Source organism: Cyanistes caeruleus, unplaced genomic scaffold (genome assembly GCF_971803275.1).
Source record: "Cyanistes caeruleus unplaced genomic scaffold, bCyaCae1.hap1.1 HAP1_SCAFFOLD_149, whole genome shotgun sequence".
In the NCBI taxonomy this organism is placed as follows: Eukaryota; Metazoa; Chordata; class Aves; order Passeriformes; family Paridae; genus Cyanistes; species Cyanistes caeruleus.
This window is the reverse complement of record NW_028255943.1, coordinates 137,294-147,871: the sequence shown is the minus strand read 5'-3', so window position 1 is coordinate 147,871 and position 10,578 is coordinate 137,294. Positions and strand designations below refer to the sequence as shown.

General features: G+C 45.3%; 1 long non-coding RNA gene across 1 annotated transcript; it reads right to left on the bottom strand.

The window, feature by feature from the left end:
• Positions 1–2,488: 2,488 nt before the first annotated feature.
• LOC147645879 (uncharacterized) lies at positions 2,489–10,575 on the bottom strand. The gene is made up of 2 exons (XR_015282094.1): positions 9,174–10,575; positions 2,489–8,121 (listed from the first exon to the last, which is right to left on the bottom strand). It is a non-coding gene; the product is annotated as an uncharacterized LOC147645879 (long non-coding RNA).
• Between the last annotated feature and the right edge of the window lie 3 nt (positions 10,576–10,578).

Here is a 10,578-nt window from a genome sequence, read left to right as displayed (position 1 = left end):
TTGACATAATGCATGAATTTGAAGCAGGGCCATCACCTCAGGGTTACTGTAAACTTCCAGACATGGGTGTCACAAGAAACATCAGACTCATATTTGTATTCCAAGTCCATCAGTCTAAGAAAACAGATCTCCTTGCAGAACCACTCTATATCTCAAATATTGAGCTGCCTGCCTTTGCAGGAATAGCTCAAATTGTTCCTGTGGGAAGAAATGCCCTCATACGTAACTTAAATATATACTTTTACAGGAACTTGATCTCAAAGTATGGCTGAGTGGAGCACTTGGTGCTTAAAATGGCAGCAAACTTGTGTTAGTGCTATTCACAGATAGATCCATCCCGAGCAATTCCTTTGATCCTTAACTCTTTCACACTCCCATCCTTGTCATCTCCCTACTTAGCTGCCTACAGACACTCCATCTTAAAATTCAAATAGTTATGTTATTGGAGACACCTTTAATTTTCTAACACCTCTACTTCTCTGACACCTCTCAATATTTTTCTTTACTGTTTGCCACAGACCCTGGAGCACTGTCCCATTCCTGCCCCTCCATCCTCTCCTCCCCCCAATCCCAGACGAAAAATCCTATTTTAAGAAAAATCCTATTAAGAAAAAATCCTATTTTTTCTTACCTTCTATCCTCTTGTCTTTTTCCACCTCCATATATGCATCTAGAGACATACACACTATTTTTGTTTGGCTGTGGAAAGTTTGTCTTTTCAGTTCCTTACAAAGTATTTGAAAAGGTAGCATTTTTTTACATTTAATTAAAGGCCATAAAATATCCCAAATGATGCCTTAGAGAAAAAGGCAGCAAACACTGTTGAAAGTCCTGGCTTGTGGTCACTGATGGAAATCCAGCCCCTTAGCCAAGTGGAAGGGGCATAGCCCATGTATTTGGAATGACAGTTCTGTGTTCTCTTGGTTAGATTGTGCTCCTGTTATGGAATAAACTGATGAAGTCCTCCAAGAAAGATGAAGCTGTGGTTTGTTGTTTGGGCTTTTAAAAATGATGATTTTTAAATGACACATTGTGGCATCTCCCTATGGCCACAGACTTGCAGCCAGAAGTTACACAGAAAAAAAGGACTGTAGTCTGTCTGCTTTCAAATGTCACACCTGCACTGTGTGAAGAACTCCTGGTGACATTGAGGCCATTTAATTTTGGACCATCTATTCCTGTTATATGGCAGAGACTAATAACTTTGAACAGTAGCACAGGTCCCGGCAGGTGCCTTGTTTTCCTTGGGCAGCCCTGGCGAGGGGCAGGAGCTTGTGGGCACAGGTGGCTGGTGTGCTTTGTGTGCCTTGTGTGCCTGGCCTGGTGTGGGTTTTGTGCTTTGTGTGGCCTGTGTGCTGCTGGCTGTGGCTCCGAGTCCGCTGTGGCCATAGGCAGCCCTGGTGGCCGGGCTGTGTGCTCTGCGTGTCTGGGCTGTGTTGGTGAGGCTGCGGGGCAGGGCAGGAAGGTGAGCGCTCCTGAGAGGGGAAGCAGCGCCTACGGCCAGAGCGCCCTGAGAGCGCCCGATCCCGCCTGATCTCGGAAGCTCAGCAGGGTCATGTAAATCATGTAGGACTTTTCTCCTAACATGAGTATCCTGGGGATTTCTCAGAGCTGTTTTAAAGGAAAATACAGGACAATGTCCTGGATTCCTTCTTTATGTTCCTAGAAAACCTTCTGCTAAGCTGCTTGCCTGTGTCTTCACTATCTAGCCTGAGACTTGGGTGACTAATCCTATTAATTAAGGCAGCATTATGATTAATAGCTCCTTGGATCAGTCAAAGGTAGATAACATGTTGGAGTCTGAGTGTGTCCCCTTGTTTTTAATACTTACTTCTAGGATTCAAAGAAACACTGAATTTCATATAATACGAAATTCATGAGCATGTTTTCATGGTGATACATGAAAACAAATGTTAAAGTTAGATAGGAAAAGTGTGAGTGTGTAGATTAGAAAGTTTTCTAAATCACTGGGTGAAAAAGTAGTTTAGAGAACAAGAGACAAGATGGAGGATTTAGGGTTTTTTTCTCTTGTCCTTCTTCTTTCTTCTTCATGTTCTTCTCCTAGGGGTTTTTGGGTAGTAGGAGGTGATTGGATAGAAAATACCGTAGTGCAGCACACAGGTGTTGGGTCATTGGGTCACTAAGAAAAATAACTCCCTGCAAAAGCTTACTAAATCTCCACCATTTCCCACTAAATCCAAGAAAAATCCCTCAAAATGCTTCAAGTCTCCTCCAAATCCCACAAAAATCCCACAAAATTCCAGAAACATTCCACAAAATCTCCTCAATATCCCACAAAATTCTGGAAAAGCCTCAAAAAATTCCAGAAAAATGCCACAACATTCCCTATAACTTCTCAAAATTCTACCAAATTCCAGCAACATCCACAACATATCCAAAAATGTCCACAAAATTTCACAAAATCCCACAAAATTCCAGTAAAATCTGATGAAATTGTTAGCGTTCAGGAACACACATCATCACAGAATGATTATATGAAGGTGCTTTATTGAAGAGCTCTGGGTGTCAGGGGTACACAGACCCAAATCTGACCCATCTTGCTTTTGAGTTGAACATCTTTTATACTCTATCGTTATATAACTTACATATTAATTATTAAACTTACATTGTTCTATTGTATGCATTGTTTTTACCCAAGCATGGATTTCTCGTGTTCCCCTCTCAACCCCCTAACATTGTTCCTCATGTTCTTTAAACAATAATTATATCTAATCACATCTAACAATTCTATCATTTATCATATATTGATTCCACAGGTGCAGTTTCACATGATCTTTAGCAAGCACAAGGCCTAACATTTCCCAGGGCCTACTCATCTTGAGCTTTCCAAGCCTAATTTTCTTTCTGAGTCCCCAAATTTTCTATGATTTTAGAACCTTTTACTATCATTCCCCCCTTTGAAAGCATTTTCACTTCACTATAAGTGCAAATGTTTTCACTTGACACAGTCCTTTGTTTCTGAGTTTACACTCGATGTTCTTCGAATCCTTGATTGATGTAAACGTTGTCCTGGATGCTGTCAGGAACTGGAGAACCAGAAGATGGTGGGGGTGGATCTTGTGTCAGTGCCTTTATTATTTTCTGCTTCCAGGATGTTTTCTTCTGTATTTCTCCCTTGAAGATGCTGTAAATTAACCAAATTGCTAAGAATACAATTAGTAAGATGATCACACGCTCAATGATAGATTTAATCCATGAACTCACATTCCATCCTAACCCTTTGAAGATTTTGCCTAACCAACTTGTAGTCAAATCCTTTTGCTCTTCCTGTGCTTGGTGCTCTATTTGTTGCAACTGATTGCTGTCATATTCTACATCTGCAGTCCCATTTGGGATGTGGACACAGCAATGATCAATCCATCCCTTAAAAAACCCACACACTCCATGCTCTTTCAGGAGTAATAAATTGTAATTGTACATTTAGTTCTTTAAATCTTTCCCAGCTCACTCTTGCCAATTTATCTACCTGACCTGTAGGTTTGTACAACATTTCTCTATTCTGATAGTTTGCTCTAGGACCGAGCAAAGACTCTAGGGCCCAGCCAAATTTCACTCTACAAGAGGGTTCTTGCCAAGTGACATCCTGATTCTGTTCCTATCCTAATCTTCCCTAGCTATGCCTGTGTCTAGCCACTGAGTTGTTTTTAAGCACATTTCACATTTTGACATTACTGATTTTACCACTGTTAGCATCCGTACCAAGATTAATTTTTGTTTCATCCATTTTACCAATGCCTCTGCACCCCAATGACATTTGTTATGTTTCATTTATAGAATTTCTCTCATTATCAAGGGGGTAAACACTATTTGTCTTTGTGCAGTTACATACCACTCTTCTGAATTCTTTTGTGCATTTAGCAAATGTCCCAATTTCTCATCTCTTATTTAATATTTCGGTTTTGGAGGCAAATTAAATTGAGATACATTAACTTTTAAAGATATCAATGCCATTGTTCTTTGCCCTTTTTGAGCAATCTGTCGAGCTCAAGTCTGCTTTTCCATTTTCTTCACAAATTTTGGAGTTTCCTGATTGGTGTCCTTTGCAGTGCATAATTGCTACTTGTTCAGGTTTTTGTATTGCTTTTATCAATTGCAGGACTGCATCTTGATGTTTAATGTGTGTACCTTGAGCAGACAGCAGTCTTCTTTCTTTCCACAGCACTCTGTGGACATGCACTACTCCAAAGCATACTCTGAGCCAGTCCAGATGTTTCCCCTTTTCCCTTTACTCAATTCTAGTGCTCTGCTTAAGGCAACCAGTTCTGCCCTCTGGGCAGATGCATTTGCTGATAATGCTTTTGCCTCCACTATTGCACTGACTGTTGTTACCGCATATCCAGCGTATCTGGTCCCGTTCTCCACCAAGCTGCTTCCATCTGTGAATAGCTCTCACTCTGCTTGCTCCAGTAGGATGTCTTTCAGGTCTTCTCTTGCCAAATAGGTGTCCTCTATTACTTCTACACAGTCATGCTCTAATGGGCCTTCTTCAGTTGTGGTACCCAGGAACAGAGCTGCATTCAAGAGGTCATTTGTCTTTAGTGTGACATCATCCTGCTCAGTCAGGATTACCTGGAATTTCATCATCCTGCTTGGAGATAGCCAATGGCCCCTCTTTTGTTCTAAAACAGTGCTCACCATGTGTGGCACAGAGACATCTATGTGTCTACCCATGGTGAGTTTCCTGGCTTCTTGTGGCAGCATCACGCTGGCTGCAACTGCCCGCAGGCATGAAGGCCATCCAGCACTCCCCTTGTCAAGCTGTTTGGAAAAGCAGCCTACCGGCCTTTCCCAGCTTCCCAAACCTTGGCTCAGCACTCCCAGTGCTAGGTGTAGTCTTTCATGCACAAACAGCTGGAAATCTTTGGACAAATCTGGCAATCCGAACGCCGGAGCAGTTGTCAATGCCTCCTTCAGTTTGAGGAAGGCCTCCTTCTGTGCTCTGCCCCAGGTAAACGGCTGCGTCTCCTGGGCCTCATCCAGGGCTTTTGCAATTAGTCCATAGTCCATGATCCACAGGCAGCACCACCCTGTCATCCCAAGGAAGACTCGCAGCTCATGCACGTTCTGGGGTTCTGCAATAGCACAAATAGCTTGAATACAATTAGTACCCAGCTTACATTGCCCGTGTGAGATTTCACATCCCAGGGAAATCACACTCTGCCAGGCAATTTGTGCCTTTTCTTTAGACTCCTTATATCCTCCCATTCCCAGCTGATTTCAAATTTCAATTGGTACCTTTATGCAGGTTGTTCTCTCTTCTGTAGCTATCAGTATATCCTCAACATACTGTAACAGCAGGTATTGTTTTCTCAGTACTTGCCCATTCTCGGTCCAAATCTCCAGCTCCTTCCCCAGCTGGCTTCCAAATAGGGTTGGATTGTTCTTGTATCCTTGTGGAAGTCGTGTCCAAGTGAGCTGAGTTTTCCTTCTGATTTCTGGATTTTCCCATTCAAAGATAAACAGTTTCCTGCTTTTTTTTGTCAAGGGGTGTGCAGAAAAAGGCATCTTTTAAATCAAGTACAGTAAACCATTTCTATTTCTCTTTTATAGATGTTAACAATGTGCAAGGATTAGCTACCACTGGGTAAATATCTTTAGTTATTCCATTTATTACTCTCAAATCCTGCACCAGTCTTTATTGGTCAACACAGAAATTTGGGCTCCAGTGTTAACTACAAAAGTAAAAAGTGGATGTATAGGACCCACTATCATGGAGAAACAGCTCAGACTATTCAGCCTAGTCTTCACAGAAGTATGGGGAACATCGTTTATTTCTATCTTTAGCACACTTTTATAGGGTTTTACAGGGTCCCTGGGCTAAGCAAGTTACTCTTGGTTAATCCACACAGGTTTACATTTTTTCTCTTATACACAAGGATATTGTCTTGCTTCATTCTCTCTGCTTCAGGAAAGTTTCAAGGACATGAGCCTTTAATATCACAACTTATACCAAAGGCTGGTTTGTGCAGACAGGCCTTTACTAAAATATCATGCCCACCTTCTGTTCAAATATTCTCTACACACTATTGCTGTAATCAGTATGTTTCCAGTTTTGTTATCTCTAGTGAGCACGTGAAATAAAAGCAACCTCTGCCTCTCTGCTCACCCATGAGAGGCAGAGTTCCCAGTTTCCCTGATTCTGAGGCTCTTTGGGCTCCACTCCCAGAAGCTGAGAAGGAGACGGCTTTGGCTCACAGCCCAGAGCCTGTGGAGCTGTGCTGGGTTATCCAATGGGGCATTCCATACAATGAACTTGGGACAGTGCCAATTAGAAACAACTTCACTCAACTTTGAAGTGAGAAGCCATCTATTACCTTGCTGGGGACCCCCTTCTTTATCTCCAGTGACCACCAATACTGGCAGTGAGAGATTTCTTTTCTCTTGTCTGGGTTTTCCTTAAGAGAACCAATGCATCTAACACCTTTGCTTTCTCTGATTTTTCTTCTGCCATTTTTACAGGTCCATCATTTCTACTGGAATGAATTAGCTCTTTTGGAGGGTAAATTTGATTCAGGAGAGGGGTTTCCCCCTCTTCTGTTTCTTTTAGCGAGTCAGCATTTTTGAATTTTCATCCTGGAGGGCTGCTCACAACAGATGGATCTTACTCTTTTCTTCATTGAATTGTTTTTGCAAAATTTCAATTAGGTTTTAGAAGGAGTCTATTCTAGTTCTTTCCTCACTTCTTTGCTTAAAGCCAGTTTTTGGAGCTGCTGTAAAACAAGCTCCCAAAACTGAGCAGAGTAGAGTTTTATTTTTGACCAATTTAAATTTTCTTTCACCTTGTAAAGAACATACTCTATCAATCACATTTTCCAAATTAAACCAGTAACTAAGCGCCCACTTTTCCCCTCTTGGAGAAGGTCTGGCATTGTGTTTTGCTAACATAAAGAGCATAAAATGCAGCTTTAACTTCTGCACTGCCCTTTTCAGTCATTTTTACAAAGGGAAAACCACTACAGGGAGGTATAAACTTCAATTATACACACACACACACACACACCCACACACACACACACTGCTTTTTGCTTCCCTGTGTGGGTAAAAAGACCAAATCTGCTCAGGAGGCACTCTTTCAGTTTAAAATTCTGATTGTCTCTTCACTACACCAAGCACTCAAAATTCACACACACAACAACAACAAAAACATTCCCACCCTTTTGCACTAAGAGATCTTTTGTGAAATTCTGCAGACAGAGCCCTCAAGTGAGTGTGGGGTGCTTTTCACCTCGGCGTGTGCAGTTTGTGGGAAATTCGAGTTGCCCCCCTTGCTTTCTAGACACCGCTCACTCTCTTGGGAGTGTCGGGCTGGGTGCGGCTGGAGCAAAACATCTTTCCCCTAATACAGACTGCACAACAAACCTGCAGCCCCTTCTGTCTGTCAGAAATCCTGTCCGTGACTCCAGTTTAAATGTCACGATTCGCTAACGCCAGTGGGAGTCGCGAGAAGTTTGTTTGATCTCAGAGGACAAAAAGAACACAAAAAGATTTCAGTTTAAATCACAACAGCAATAATGTACATTTATTTTAGTGACAACAAGTGTTATGTGATAGAGGAGGGGGAGAGAGAGAGAGAGAGAGAGAGAGATAAAGAAAACAAAGTAAAGAAAGAGAGCAGAGGAGGTTATCACTACCAACAGATGAGATGGGGACGCTGGAGTGTTTTTCCATGGGGAGATCTCGCCAAAATCAATTTAGCCTTATGGAATTCTTCCCCAAAGTGACCTTGTTTCCAATGTGCTAAGAAGCACCCCAAAGGAGAAGTTCCTGCTATGAGAGCATTGCTGCCCAAAACCCCTTTAAGCTTCTCCATGTCACAACTACAATACACCACAAATGCCGAACCTGCAACGCTTTCGCAGTCGTCTGACAGACGGCGCCCAGGCAATCCCAACAGGAATTCCTTTAGCCCAACCAAGCGCAGCTTTTGCTGCGTCTTATTGGCAGGCACCCAAACCAAAGTGAAAGCACCTTACCTCTTCTCCTGGGGACGCTGTGAGCAGCGCAGACGGTCGCGGCCGATGGGCTCCCCGAGAATCCCTCGGTGCCGGCTGGAGCAGGATCGGGTCGTGAGCTCGCTCAGCAGCACTCACAAGGTCCCATCTGGGTCACCAAAATGTTAAGAGTTCAGGAACACACATCATCACACAATGATTATATGCAGGTGCTTTATTGAAGAGCTCTGGGTGTCAAGGGTACACAGACCCAAATCTGACCCATCTTGCTTTTGAGTTGAACATCTTTTATACTCTATCGTTATACAACTTAGATATTAATTATTAAACTTACATTGTTCTATTGTATGCATTGTTTTTACCCAAGCATGGATTTCTCGTGATCCCACCCCAGCCCCCTAACATTGTTCCTCATGTTCTTTAAACAATAATTATATCTAATCACATCTAACAATTCTATCATTTATCATATATTGATTCCACAGGTGCAGTTTCACATGATCTTTAGCAAGCACAAGGCCTAACATTTCCAGGGCCTACTTTTCCCAGGGCTTGCCAAGCCTAACTTTCTTTCTGAGTTCCCGAACTTCCTAAGATTTTAAAATGTTTTATGATCACCTCCAGACACAAGGAGTCCTGTCTGAACAGTCACAAAGCTACATCTATTTTTAATTTTAACTTTTATAAATTTTTCCAGAGCCTGCTGGCTGTGTTCAAGGTTTTCTCCCTATTCCCTCCCTAGTGCACATTCTCCAGAAACTCTGCTTTTACATCCTTTTGCATTGATTAAAGTTACCTGCAATGACGAGTCAATCCAAACCCTGGGAAAACCTGAACTTCAATGTGTACCTAGGCAAAATATTTACCTCCCACATCTGAAGCCATGAGCTGCCAAGTACTGTCCCCACTGTCATACCCTGTCCCCTGGAGGTGTGCTGATGCCATTTCAAAGGGGTTGCCAATGAAAACAAGTTGAAGCTGTTCCTGTGTTCTCATGTCCTGCACAGCAGTAACTGGGAATTCAAGAATGGATTCAGGAGACAGTGGGTGCACAGGGAGCCACCAAGACTTTGGGATGCTGAAATGGACCAGCCTGGTGCCTGTGCCCGAGCTCCAAATGGACGACCTAACAATGGTTGAATGGACACACCATGGGGACTGGAGACTCCTACTCCTAGTTCTGTGAGCTACACTATTCACCTGTCATCCACCAGATGATTTTTTCATCTTTGCTTGAAATCCAGGAGAGGAAAAGGTCAACATGGAAAAGTGTTCTCCCAATTCTAGTGACACCTGTGCCTGCACACCACCTGTGCCCATGGCAGGATGGTTGGAGACTGGATGATGTTGATGATACTTTGCAACACCAAGTGCTCAGGGATTCTGGGATTGCCCAAGTGGAGAGCAAAACTGAGCCGTGTAAGTCCCTGCTTTTTTTCAGCGCATGCTGCTTCTTCCTTTGTTCCAAGCAAGTCCAGGATTTGGTTTCATGTGTCTTTAAGGTGCCTGGACAGAAGAGAGGGAGGGCAGCTGCAGCACAGGGCTCCTGCCCCATCAGACTCTCTCTCTCCCTCTCTTTCTCAGGATGGCGCCAATGCCGCTGCCTTGGGACACCTGAGTGTGGAAGGCGAGCTCGCCTTCAAGCACGGCCATCCAAGTCAGTCACGGGCACAGGCTACAGCTGAAGCTGGCAAGCGTCGCTGTGAGGCTGCAAGTGAAGAGAAAGCCATTGTGGCCAACTCTGCTGAAGCCTTTTGCCAAAGCAAAGGCAATTGTGCCCACAGCCTCCCCCTGTTTGGCACCCGGCTGCTGCGGACGCCTCAGTGCGCAGGTGCCGACGTTGGGGCTGCTGCTGTTCCTGGGCACACTCTGCTGCTGTTTCTGTGGGCTCCAGAGCCGCTTGGGCAGCAGCCACTGGGCAGCCCTGCCGGAGGAGACATCGCCACCCTCCCCATGGTGGCAGCAGCTCTGTGGGCCCCGAGCTCTGTGTCAGGGGGGCCTCGGTCACAGCAGCGTGGCCTGGGCAACCGCGAGGGCCCGGGCTGGCCGCCAGCCCTGCCTCTGCCCACTGCCCCTTCCTGGAGGCACCCAGTGGCCGTGGCCTGGCAGCACCCCCTGCCCTCCATGTCCCCAGCCAGCCCAGCCTGGGCACCTCGGGCTGTCACCACCCTCCCGCTGGGGTGGTGTCCCAGCCTCCAGGCCTTCTGCTGCAGGCCTGGGGGACATTTTGGGGCAGCACCGGAGCAGCCAGGTGTAAGGGACCAGGCGGCTGCCCGGGGGCTGCTTATGGCCTCTGACACCCAATTCCTCAGGGCTTCCCACCACCCCGGCTCCTCCAGGGCCTTCTGTCCCCTTGGAACCTCCTGCCACCCACTCCCTCACACATGCCCCTCGTGCCTTCCCACTGCCTTGTCCCGTCTGGGCCTCCGCAGCCCCTCATCCCTTCACGGCCTCCCAGCACCCCGTGCCCTCAGGGGCTCCACCAGCCTGGCCCGGCAGCAGCGCCGCAGCCCCACAGGAGCTCCAGCAGCTCCTCAGCCATCACGGCAGCAACACACGGGCAGCAGGACACAGATGGCGCTTCCTGCCTGCCACAGGGCTTGTG